We start from the raw sequence: 13,003 nt of genomic DNA on the forward strand, positions 1-13,003 counted from the left end.
ACGCAGCCCAGACTAATGCTCAGAAGTCAGATGTCTTCTTATTGAGAATTAACAGAGGTTTAGATGTTGATGGTTAATTGGTCAAAAAAGTATGCCACCATCATGGTGATCAGTGTTTGATTTAAAGTTGGTTTATAATTTAAAATTATCTTCCTTTTAAGCAATTGCAGAGAAAAATCTAACATAGGAAGTCAAAGGTACGGAGCCCAACTACATCAAACACTGATCTCCATATTAAGAATAAGTTAGAATAAATATAACTCCAAGTTAGAATAACCTTATTGATTACAGCAGCACTGTTATTCTAAAGCATAAGATCCAGCATAAGATTTTTCTGATGAGAAGTTATTCTGATCAAAAACGTTTGAACTGGTCTTGAGTGTGGACTCAAACTCTGAAGTGAGTAACACTTATATACTTATACTTATTGTTATAAGTAACACTGAAGCAGTGTTAAAGTTAGTGAGATAATTAAGTGATTAATTGAGTGATGATTGAGCATTATTGAAGATACCTGATGTTAACAAGCAGAATCACTCAAGGAGAAAATCACACATTTCAATGTATGTATTTCAGTGTATGCTTTAGTTGGGCTCTTGACCCTGACATTTATACTTTAGATTTAGTTTGGCTGCTGTAATTCAGTTATAACAGCCATATGAACAAATAGAAAAAGTGATCAGGTGGTATTGGTTGTGTTTTAACATTTTTTTTTTTTTTTTTGACCTGAATCACTGAACTCATAGAGCCTAATCTCTGAGTTAGGTTTACTTTATTGATTAGAACAGCACTGGCCTTGTACAGTATAATAATTTTAGCATTTTCAATGTAATCCAAAGGATCTCTTAAGGCAGTGTTCTTCAACCCTGCTCCTGGAGTACCCCCAACACTGCACATTTTCTTTGTCTCCCTAATCAAACACACCTGATTCAACTCATCAGCTCATTATCACATGGGTTAATGAGCTAATGAGTTGAATCAGGTGTGTTTGATTAGGGAGACAAAGAAAACATGCAGTGTTGGGGGTACTCCAGGAGCAGGGTTGAAGAACACTGCCTTAAGTTATTCTGAATAATCTGAAAAATGCGTGATTTTCTCCTTCAGTGATTCTGCTTGTTAAAGGGACAATATGTAGCTTTTTAGGTATTTTATTATCTAAAATCAATATTTTTATTCATAAATATGCCCTCAATGGTGTACAAATACCTATGCCAATGATCAGACTAATCCTCGTAAACGAAGAATTTATTATCTTTATATACATGGGACGGGTAGGTCCACGGAGGCTTCCATGTAGTTCCGCCATCTTGAAAAACTATAATAGCAGAGAGGGACAAAAAGTACTAGGCCAACGCTTTTCCACAACACGTTTCGTTCAGAGCCAGGCATCACGTGACTGAAGCCAGCAGAAGCGGAGGAGCAGAGCAGAGAGAGGCGCTTGTCACTGCCGCGGCAAGTTTAAAAGGCTGCACTGCACGGTTATTTATACACCGTTCATTCATACATATGCTGAGTCACAGGATAAGGAGTCCTCGTCATCGAAAAAGTCCAAAATAGACCGTAAAAGGAAACGTGACCGGAGATTACAAAAACAAGGGTTAATGTCGGGATAGCTAATGCAGGAGAAAGCTTTTAAAAGAGACGCTGAAGTTTCCTGCTTTCTTCTCGACAGGTAAGTCAATGTTACGGTGTTAATTACAAGCTTTCTTTTTTCATTGCTTTGTTGTGAACTTTATTATATAGACAGTAGAACATTTATAGTTATATCTATTTATCTATTCTATTCATAGTAAGTTAAACAGGCTCTTTGATGATTAGCAGCTAACGTTATTGAGTAAAGTAACGTTAGAGAAGGCACGGATGATGATGATAACAATGCACGTACTTCAAAAATATAACGAATAAAGGCGGCATTACTACTAACTACCATAGTTAATGTTTTTCACAGTCAGTAATTCATACTGTAACATTCTTTTTTTCGTTGATTCAAGTTTCAGTTTGTTTTAAATAACAAACCTGTTCACCCGAAGAAAAACTCGAAGTGCTAATAAGACATCCTGTCATAGCTTTTTGGTACATAACGGCAACCGTAGATGCAACGCGCATTTGGAAAAGTGAGGCACTGGAGAGCATTATTCGTTTGAATGCAAAATACAATTTCACCACTAGATGGGAGAAATTCCTACTTACAGTCCCTTTAACATCAGGTGTCTTCAATAATGCTCAATTAATCACTTAATTATCTCATTAACTTCAACACTGCTTCAGTGTTGAGAGTGTGGATTATATAAACATTGAGCAGTGTTAATTTAACACTGTTGATTTTGCTGTGTACATTTCTACAGTACGAGGATAGAGGTCAGTGTTTGCTTTAGTTGGGCTCTTTGGCCTTGACTATTTGATTTTTGTATGTCAAATTGCAAGACAAAATGTGATCAAATATTTTGGCTGCTAGTTGATGATGAAGATATCATCATGTAGCAGTCTGAATTCATCCATGTTCTAATTTCTGACATCAATTTACTCTACAGCATGAGATGTGTTTTAACCAAAATATCTGGAGAATTCAATTTTAATAAATTGCATGTGCACAATAAGTTTTAAAACCATTCATCAAGACAAAGACAAACCTTAAGAATCAGCGCATGAATCTCAATAATGGTGACATGCTTTGTGCCGCAATGTATTCTGGGTGCATCATACAAATCTCATTAATGGCTCCCAGAATACATTGTGGAGATGTATATGCTGATTCTTAAATTGTTTAATGTCTAAGCAAAGCAGTAGTTCAAAATGTGTTTTTTATATATATACAAAAAATATATATAATAAATAATAAATAAATTATATATATATATAAATAATATATATAGGTGGGGGGAGGTGGGGAGGTGCTCATAACATGCTTGGCTCGGCTCTTAATTCCTCTCACACGCTGCGAGCCGCGACCATGCAAGCATCACCGATTCCACTCGATTTCTTCAGAGTGAAAAAAATCATCTGCGAGCTCGTAAAAACAGCAAAAATCGCACCGTGTACGCCCGCCTTAAGATATTTCATATTTTGTACCAGGTCATTTATTGTTGTTTGTATTGTTCAATAAAGTTCTTGGTAAAAAAACAAAAACAAAACAACAACAACAACAAAAAACAGCTACTGAGCCTATTATTCTTGAATACAGTGCGCAAGGTTTATGCGCATGCTTTAAGTCTTCTTCTCCATTTTTAGTGCATCTTTGTGGCAGAATTACAGCACTGCTCGTCTAGCATGTATACTACATAGGTTTGAGTCAGTTTCAGTGGTTTCGTGAGTACGCAGATATTTCTTGAGACGACACCGTGTTTACGGAGTCTTTTTTAGAACGAGAAAAAAAAAAAGATTGGATAGCTCTGGCTTTGTGTGGATGTGGCCTTAGTTCAATTGTAGATACTATAGCACTACTGCAGGATCACAGACAGGAACTGAGACAGGTTTTAGATTGTAACCAGTTTTTCTTTGAGATACTGTGATATCTGGTTTTAGATAAAAAAATGCTCACAAGTTGTACATAATTATGTATTTATGGCTGTATCCAATTTACATGGTTTATTTCTAAGAGTTATAGTAAGTGTTGTACTGTTTCATTCATACATTTGTGATTGTGTGTATGTTTCATATTTTGTATAGCACGAGGAGGTGTCGGTTTCTTTGTTTCTGGACATAGTAGAGGAAAAAGGACTGAGAAGTGATCTGGAGGAGAGAGATCTCACCTTTATTGAAAAGTTAATTAAGGGGGTTGAGCCTGCAACTTCAGAGGAGGTAAATAATCCTGTACACTGCCATTTTACTGGGTGTCCAACAAGTTATATTGTACTGAAGTTATTTATATTCTTCCAGTGGACAGCGACGGGGAGGCCTGAGGAGAAAGCTTTCCTGTATGAGATTGTGGTAAATAAATGGAATGAAATTGATGTGCGCAAATGGGACTATTTTGCAAGGTAATTGTATTTTTTTTAAATGTTGATTATTTATACATAATTATCACATTGTGAAGGACTTAAATGGCCATTAGCATAAATACCAGTAGTCAAAATGTCATTATTGATATCACAGTAAACTTTCAATTCATAATTATATTTTCATATAGAGCTACACGATTCTGAGTAATTGACAATTGTTTAGAACAGAGATCAACATTTTTACTTAAGTGATTTACAAAATCTGAACAACATAACGTAATTTAGCCTACTAGAAATTCTGAGAAATATTGTGATTCACTTTATTATTATTTTTAAAGCAATAAGACCAAAAGTTATGTGAAACCAAAAATATAGCGATATGTCAATCAAAAATACACTACCGTTCAAAAGTTTGGGGTCAGTAAGATTTTTAATGTTTTTAAAAGAAGTCTCTTCTGCTCACCAAGGCTGCATTTATTTGATTTAAAAATACAAGAGACTTCTTTTAAAAACATTAAAAACCTTACTGACCCCAAACTTTTGAACGGTAGTGTATAAATTAAAGGTTTACACTTCATTTTAAGGTAGTGTCCCTTATGGAAAGAAGATATATTTCCATATATTTATAATCAATATATTATACACAGTATGGCGTAGATATACTGAATAATATATTGTGCTAATATACTGTTAATATATAACAATATATTTAATAATACATAACGAAATGCTGCTTTTCATATATTTAAACTGTATTTACAATATATTCACACTGTAAAATGTAATTAGTTGAGTGTATTTGAAACCATGAGGAAAACTATTGCCTTCAATTTTTCAAGGATGTTTTACTCATTGCTAATATAAAAACACATTTATGTGTATTTATTAAACTATAAATACTTTGTGTATGTCTGAAATTTAACTGGACAAATAAAACAAGTAAAAAAATTAAATAAAAAAAAATCAACTTAAAGATGCTTAACAGGTTAATAGACACCACTGATATACAGTTATTGCTTTTTAAATAAAGCAACATGCAGCATATCATCAATGTCTCTTGATCTTCTCCTGGACTGAAACACAGGCTCTACTCTTCTGCACAATGGTGACCCCCAAACCTCAGACAACAGAAACCCCTTTAAATCCCAACAGAACATTAATATATGACCATATAATATTTTGATCTCAAATAAATGGAAATATAATTTCGTTCTGTACGGTTAAAGTCAGAGATCAGTGATATCCATCAGCAAGAGTGTGCATTTAAATCCTCTCTTATTGTTTCAGAGACTGTCATTACCTCGGCATCCCAAACAGCTTTGACCATCAGCGTCTGCTGAAATCTGCTCGAGTGTGTGATGTGAACGGGAGAAATCACATCTGCTTCAGGGACAAGGTACATGATACACTTACCACTGCTTATTTGATGGCTGATCACTTTCTGCCTGTTGGATAACACTGTGAGTGTCTCATACTGTATATAACAGCAGAACATTGAATTTAGTCTTTCTGTGCAGTATCCTGAGACATTGGGCCCTATCTTGCACCCAGCGCAATTGACTTTGTACACCGACGCATGTTTCATTCCTATTTTGCACCCGCGCAAAGCGCGCTTTTCCCTCCACAGAAGCACGTCGCTAAACTAGGGAATGAACTTGCGCTCCCTGGGCGGTTCAGCGCAAAAAAGGAGGCGTGTTCCGGCGCAAACAATCCCTGGTGCTATTTTACTGTTCCATAAAACAATTGCGCCACTGGCCAGAAAAAACCTAGTCTAAAGTCAGTGGCGCGTTGCGCGTTGTTCATTATGCTATTTTAAGGGCGCATGCTTGACCATAATGTATTGCGTGCACAACGCGCATACACTTTGATTCTCTAATCTACACAGAAGCAGCATTTTCATTTTTGCAAATCATATTATTACAAACGATAGATAGATAGATAGATAGATAGATAGATAGATAGATAGATAGATAGATAGATAGATAGATAATTTATTATAAAAGCATACATCTATCTTACACATTTACCCACATTATTATATACCTGTTTAACCGAAGCTAATTTGGGTGTGTTTCTCCATCCCCAATGTCACTTCTCTCTCTTTTACGGCCGTGACGAGAGCGTTGCTCTCCTCGGCTGTGAACCACTCCTGGCGCGCGCCTGGCAAATCCGCCGTTATAATAGCAATATACGCTAAGGAAAAAGCGCGTCTGCTCTTAAAGGGAATGTGAGATGATGCTCTGATTGGTTTATTTCACGTTACGCCCAAACCACACCTATGAATAATGAAGCTACTTCAGACCAACCTCTTTTAGATTTGCGCCGGGCGCAAGAGCCATTTATCCCGCCGGGAAAATAGCAACAGCGCCGAGACCCGCCCACAAAGTTACTTGCGCTTTGCGCTTTGACACTTGCTCTTCAGATCGTTAAAATAGGGCCCATTGTCTGACAGTGATCAATTACTGCTCATTTCAAAAGGAATTATCTTTGTAACGTTTAAAAGTTTCCAATTTAGCCAAATTTAAGAATATTTCTGAATGACAATTGAAAACCTGTACATATCAATATTAATATTTGACTGTTTGTGCTATTCTTTGTCTCTCATAGGTGGCAGATAATGTTTATGACATGTTTCACACCAGATACACCCTGTATCTCCAGGCCTACCAGCACAAGATCGTCAACATCATTGAAGACAAGTTATTATTGTTTTTACTCAGTTATAATCTTTGTTTTTTATAGTTTATTATTGCTTGAGTTATGTACTGTTTCATACTTCTTTTTTTAAATTTGTTCATTAGAATCGCAAACGCCTTCTGGGAAGCTAAAGACACACTTGGGATCACCCAGAGTTCAGAATCCCCTTCTCAAGAGATCACCCAGAGTTCAGAATCCCCTTCTCAAGAGATCACCCAGAGTTCAGAATCCCCTTCTCAAGAGATCACCCAGAGTTCAGAATCCCCTTCTCAAGAGATCACCCAGAGTTCAGAATCCCCTTCTCAAGAGATCACCCAGAGATCAGAATCCCCTTCTCAAGCGATCACACTGATTTCAGAATCCCTTTCTCAAGATGAAAAGACAAAGTTCATTAAACTGACAGGTAAGTTGAAAACACAGGTAGGATTCTAAAGATCAAATGGGGGGAAAAGAGAAGTTGTAAAGTTCAAGTTCAAGGCATCTTACTCTTACTCCTACATGGTTTATTCTTATGATTTAAACATGTTTTCATTAGACCAGAAAGGTTTCAATGGTAAAGATGCAGAGCAACGTTCAGTCGAAATTGTTCTCATTCCATCAGATCACATCTTTGAGGAGATCTTGTACTCCACTGATGACAAGCTGAAAGGTGCCAGAAAAGAGCTTGAGGATGTTGTGAGGAGACGCCTGCCAAAGTGTGTGGGAGAGACCAGAATAACAGAAGAGGAAGCTAAAGCTGAAGGGGAAGTCTTTGAGGTGAGTAAAATTCTAGTGTTCATAGAATTATAGAGAAACATACCATTATTTTATAACTAAATTTTAACTTCCCCTTCTAAATTTTAGGGTAATTTTCATATTTGCAATTTCGATTTATTCCATTATCACTCCATTAAATTGACTTAAAAGGCTGTTCCAATTAGCTAATAATACTGTTCCGGTATGCTGGTAGATGCACCAACAAATCATACCTATCTTTTGATCTGCCATTTCATAATTTCATAACCTGTACAATCAATGAAAACGTGCAGGTAAAAAAAACAATAAGAAATTTCTTTGCTGAAGGACATGCACAGATAATGATATACTCTCATGTAGATAATTTGTTCTTATTTGTTTGACTTTAATGCTCAATTCTCCAGCGTAACTGGAAAGAAGCAGTGGATGAATGGAACAAACTTCACCAGACTGTGTTATTGGATAAGAAGGATTTCAGCACTGAAGTATGTTGTGTTCAGAATTTCCAAAATTTCCACTCTTTGATTTTTCTTCAACACTTTTTAGTGACTAACACTGTAATCTCCTCTCACACAGGTAATTACACTGGATTATAATAAGAATGGTGAAAACCCCATCAACAGTGTCTACTTCTACAAGAAGAAGAAACCCACTAAAGGCTACAAGATTAAGAAATATGAGGTAGCCTACTCATACCAACTGGCATTTCATTACACTGTTAGACCTTACCGGGTTTTTTTACAGTAAAATACTGGCAACACTGTTGCCAGTAAAATACTGTTAATTGTACAGTTCTTTACTGTAATCTAGTTTGTTTCTGTAAAAATGCACTAAATTATAGTTAACTAATTACACTTGCAGAAACCGACTGCCTTAAATTGACCAACTGTCATTTAAATGTATTAACTAAAATTTATAATGCATTAATAATGTGAGCAAAGTAAAACTGTGAACTTCTTTTATTTGAGACCACTAAAAAACTATTGTACATAAAAAGATTTCCACTGGACCAGCAACTACACAGTCACCGCCTGTTAAATAAAGCAACATGCAGCATATCATCAATGTTTGTAGATCTTCTCCTGGACTGAAGCACAGGCTCTACTCTTCAGCACAATGGTGACCCAAAAAAATAATTTTACAGTAAACTACTGGCAACAGTGTTGCCAGTATAAACCTGTTTTATAACTTACAGTTTATTACTGTTAAAATACATTTTGTGGGTGTGTCTTTTTATCTTACACTGTTAACCCTTTCAACCCCACAGGGAAATCCACACTACAATGAGTAAAAGCAACATTGAGACAGTGTTGCAGTGAGATAATTAAGGATATGTAAGTGATTGTTGAGCATTAGTGATGAACACCTGCTGTTAACAAGCAGAATCACTGAAGAAAAGAGAAACACAGGAACAGAAAATAGAGAAACACAATAACTACGACTGACTTCCAGCCATTACACATTATTACACTTATTATTAACCAGTATGACTTTATTTCTGTCATACAGAAGTTGTTATTGAAAATGTTTGTTTTGAAGTTACCATTATAGAGATCAGTGCTTGCTTTAGTTGGGATGCTGATGCTATAACATTCATTTTTCTTTTGCCGCTTGAGCTGTGTTTTTGCAAGTCACACTTGTGCGCACACAGTTTATGAATGATTGTGGTTGTAATGCTTATGATGACAAAATCATCATATTGCCTGTTCATTCACTAAGGAATTAATTCTTATTCATTCAGAGTTTTATCCTCGATCAAAAGTGTTACATTAGCACCACTGTGAAACTACAGCAATAAATTACTATGACTCTTTTTTTTAACACATGCTGCATAACCAGAGAAACAGAGCTATACTATGTTTTAGAAACACAGAGATATCACAATTTAGCACATTAATCTCAACAATGGTGGCAATATTTCTTTTTTTTATTATTCATGCAGCAGTGCATGCTGGGAGTTTTATATTATCCTGGAACCCAGCATGCATTGCAACATGAAACTTTTCACCATTGTTGAGATTCATGTGCTGATTGTTGATGTCTGTGTGTGTCTGAGTCAAGCAGGAGTAAAATAAAATTGAATGCACTATATGATTGTTATTTTCAGAAGACCTGATAACAGAAATATTGATTTCATTTTGTAGATACACAGAGTTATGCTAAATATGACATACCCATAATTTCAATGAATATATACAGGAATAATCTGAAAATCAGACATGTCCAGGATGATTGTGACATCATCACAAAATAATAAAAAACACCTTATAAACTACCTCTTGACTTTTTCTTGCCATAACAAATGTGTTTTATAAACTCACTGTTACAGCAGCCAGAGAGAGATGAAAGCTAAGAAGTCCAGGGACAAGAGACCAACTAAAGCAAATACTGATCTTCATCATGGTGACAACAAATTTTATTATTAACTAAATCTTTGTTAATTCTCAACAAGAACTTTTGTACATGTATGAAAGAAATAATCGTAAACTGGTTTGTAAACTGGTTTCACACTCAGTATTGCTGGAAGTCAGTTGTAGTTTTTGTGTTTCTCTTTTTTCTGTTCTTGTTTGTCTCTCCTTCAGTGATTCTGCTTATCAGGTGTTCATCAGTTTCTCAATTCACTCACTTCTTTTCATTCACTCTGTCAAGTGGACTATATTAGTGAACTAATGTAGGGAATAGTGAATGAGGGTATAGGGTGTGATTGGGAAAACAGCCTCTGAGTGTCGATTTTGAGCACTGTTCATTTACAGTATATTCCTGTAGGCTATTTTTGTTTTCTACGGTATATTACTGTTTTAATGGAAAATGGTATGATACTGTCTGAATTACGCCTTTTTTTACAGCAAGGGTTAACAGTGTAGGTTATGTTTTAGAATTACAAATTAATTGCCAAACCCCCCTGTTAATCTGGAGAGATGGGTGCAAGAAAATGTTTGAAATTACATTTTTATTTATAAATGTACCTTTTTAAAACATCTATTTGTTACTTATTCTTACTTATTACGTAATCAAGCCATTGCTTAAAGATACAATATGTAAGATTTTGGTAATAAAATATCCAAAAATCACTTGCACAGTGTGATATATTTCCTGCAGTTGTGAGAAATTCCAATTTTAAATAATGGTCCGTCCCGGAAAAAAATGTCGCCCGTCAATGACGCAATATCCGCGCTATCCTCGGTTTCCGCGATATCACGTGGACAAATGCGCAAGTAGTGGTTATAGCTGTTGTGTACATCATGGATCACGATTAGTCTTTGGCGAGTATTGAAACTCAATAAGTATATGAAAACGAGTATTGAAACAAAACGTAAGCGTTGATATGAGGAGACACGCAGAGTTTGTGACAAGCGGAGGTATAAAACAAGGATAAATATCGGCGTGGCGTTTTCGAGATGGAGAGAGCTTTGCGACGAACTTGGGCTCGACAGAGACTCTGATCTTGCGTGTGTATTAATAGACAGGTAAGCAAATCTATGTTTGTTTGTACAAGTAATGTAATAGTCATGTACAGTACAGATGATTTTAATAGATATGAATTACACCATATTCTTACATTCTGTCACTTTAGCATTTTTATCAATGACGTTACCAGTTAGAGATACATATATGACGTGACAGATCATAATGCATGTTGATTCACCACAAAAACTATCAAGTGATCGTTATGCTGATGAAATTTCACAGTTATATTGCTCTTTGTACTTCGCCAATGCCTTTTATCACGTGTGGTGACCAAGATTATGGCAGTGCAATTAAATACAATCGGCTATGTGTTGTTAAAAAATATTTAGCCATTACTTGCAAATACTGTGGGTTCGGTCAAATGTACTTTTAGTACGATTGTTCTGAACACGTAAAACAACACGGCATTAACCTTAAACACGTAAAACTGCGCAGCATTAACCCACCAAATCATTTGACAAATAGTTGTAACAGGATAATTTAGCATTACATTTTGCGTTCATTGTAGTTAATTCATTACGATGACATAAAATAGTGTGATCAAACGTTCAGGTAATACAAAAACTAATAAATTACCTCATCCGTTATCATGATTCGTTAATTCCATACATCTCTGGATGGTGAGAACGACATCTCCCTACGTTCCACTCTCCTTCATAGCGTCATCAAGGTTCACCTTTGTTATTCTTTGAAAACTGCGCCCTCATGCTGTGAAAAATCTTACATATTGTATTTTTAAGCACTTAATTATCATCTTGCATTTACAGTCACTTTTTTTTTAATAGGGTGAAAGTGGTTTTATTAAATGGCACTTAGGTGGTCGTAAAACAGCACCACTTTTTTTTTTTTTTTTTTACAATTTATCACCCTTCTATGTACATATTTTATTCTTACATTATTTCAATCTTACATACAGAGTCACTCACCAGTGAAAGTGTGTGAAACTGTAGACCGTTGTGTAAAAGAAATGGCAATACTGCCTCTTATAAATAACATGAAGACTTCACAAAGCAAGTCTTACAATTAACAGCCAACACGAACACCCGTTTGATCGATCTGCAGTGTAAAACAAACACAATCAAACGAAGATTACAACAGAAATGCAAATTAACACATATTTGCAAAAAGAAAAGTGAAATATGTTCTGCAATAATATTAGCATGTTATGCAATTCATCCTCATAACACATCTGTAGCTTGTCAGTTGCACTTGCAATCAAATGGATGGTAATAAAATGTCAGACCATTTCTTTTTTATTTCGGCCACGGTCCGAGGTTGTGAGGCTGCAGCATTAACGGCGTCTGCAACCTTTTGCCACTCAAGTGCCTTTTTGGCATTAGTAATGCCCACTCTGTGCCCTCCAAACAACATTTTACTCCTCTTTTCCACCTCGCCAACGATAAATTCTAAGTTACGTTTCTTGGTTTTCCTCTCTGTGTTTGCCATGATTTCGCAATCGATGAATATTAACTTGTGGGCGTTTCACGGACTATTTATGAGCAACTATGGGCGTGACATGAAGCCGCAAAAGCTGCGCTACATTTAGAATTGACTGTGATTTATTAAGGGAAAACTGCGTAGGATGTGCATGCGCACGGTTTTATAAATCCGAATATTTCTGTGCGTACGCACGTCCTATGTTTCATCAGTACGCCACTTCTGACGCAAATCCTATGCAAAGTTTTATAAATGAGGCCCCTGGTCAATAGGCAAGTCAAAGTAAGTGTCCCAGATCTATAATTTCTGATAAACACATTATTTCTCTTGTATCGGCAGGTATCCAGTCTTCTGCCGGAGAAGTTCATTGAACATGTTGGTAGGGTTTACTACACAAAGAACTCTGATGAGAAGGAGAAGGACGCTAAGGAGTGCTTCAGATGGTGGCGCCTCGGCAAGGTGTGTATATGGTTGCTTGTCATCTCTGAAGAACTGACACACACACACACACACACGTCACACAGAAACCACTCTACAATGACGTTGTTCATTATCCAAGTGTTTGCTTGGCTCTATTGGCTTGTCTCATATAAAACAAACTATGTTTCTTTTCTACAAGTGTGTGATTCGGGTCTACGATCAGGAAGACTTTGGAGGCAATGAGCGCTTGATCACAGAAGACTGTCCTTCTTTGGACCACTGCGGTATTAACGCGGTCCGATCAGAGG

The 13,003-nt window shown here is 36.1% G+C and overlaps 2 long non-coding RNA genes across 2 annotated transcripts; both read left to right on the top strand.

Moving 5' to 3' along the window:
- The first annotated feature begins 3,734 nt into the window (after positions 1-3,734).
- LOC311078347 lies at positions 3,735-5,336 on the top strand. The gene is made up of 3 exons (XR_014605137.1): positions 3,735-3,798; positions 3,877-3,977; positions 5,226-5,336. It is a non-coding gene; the product is annotated as an uncharacterized lncRNA (long non-coding RNA).
- Positions 5,337-6,951: 1,615 nt separating this feature from the next.
- Positions 6,952-7,858, top strand: LOC311078479. The gene is made up of 3 exons (XR_014605182.1): positions 6,952-7,038; positions 7,237-7,391; positions 7,775-7,858. It is a non-coding gene; the product is annotated as an uncharacterized lncRNA (long non-coding RNA).
- Positions 7,859-13,003: the final 5,145 nt, after the last annotated feature.

The sequence above is a fragment of the Abramis brama genome (genome assembly GCF_963993115.1).
Source record: "Abramis brama genome assembly, chromosome: 2".
In the NCBI taxonomy this organism is placed as follows: Eukaryota; Metazoa; Chordata; class Actinopteri; order Cypriniformes; family Leuciscidae; genus Abramis; species Abramis brama.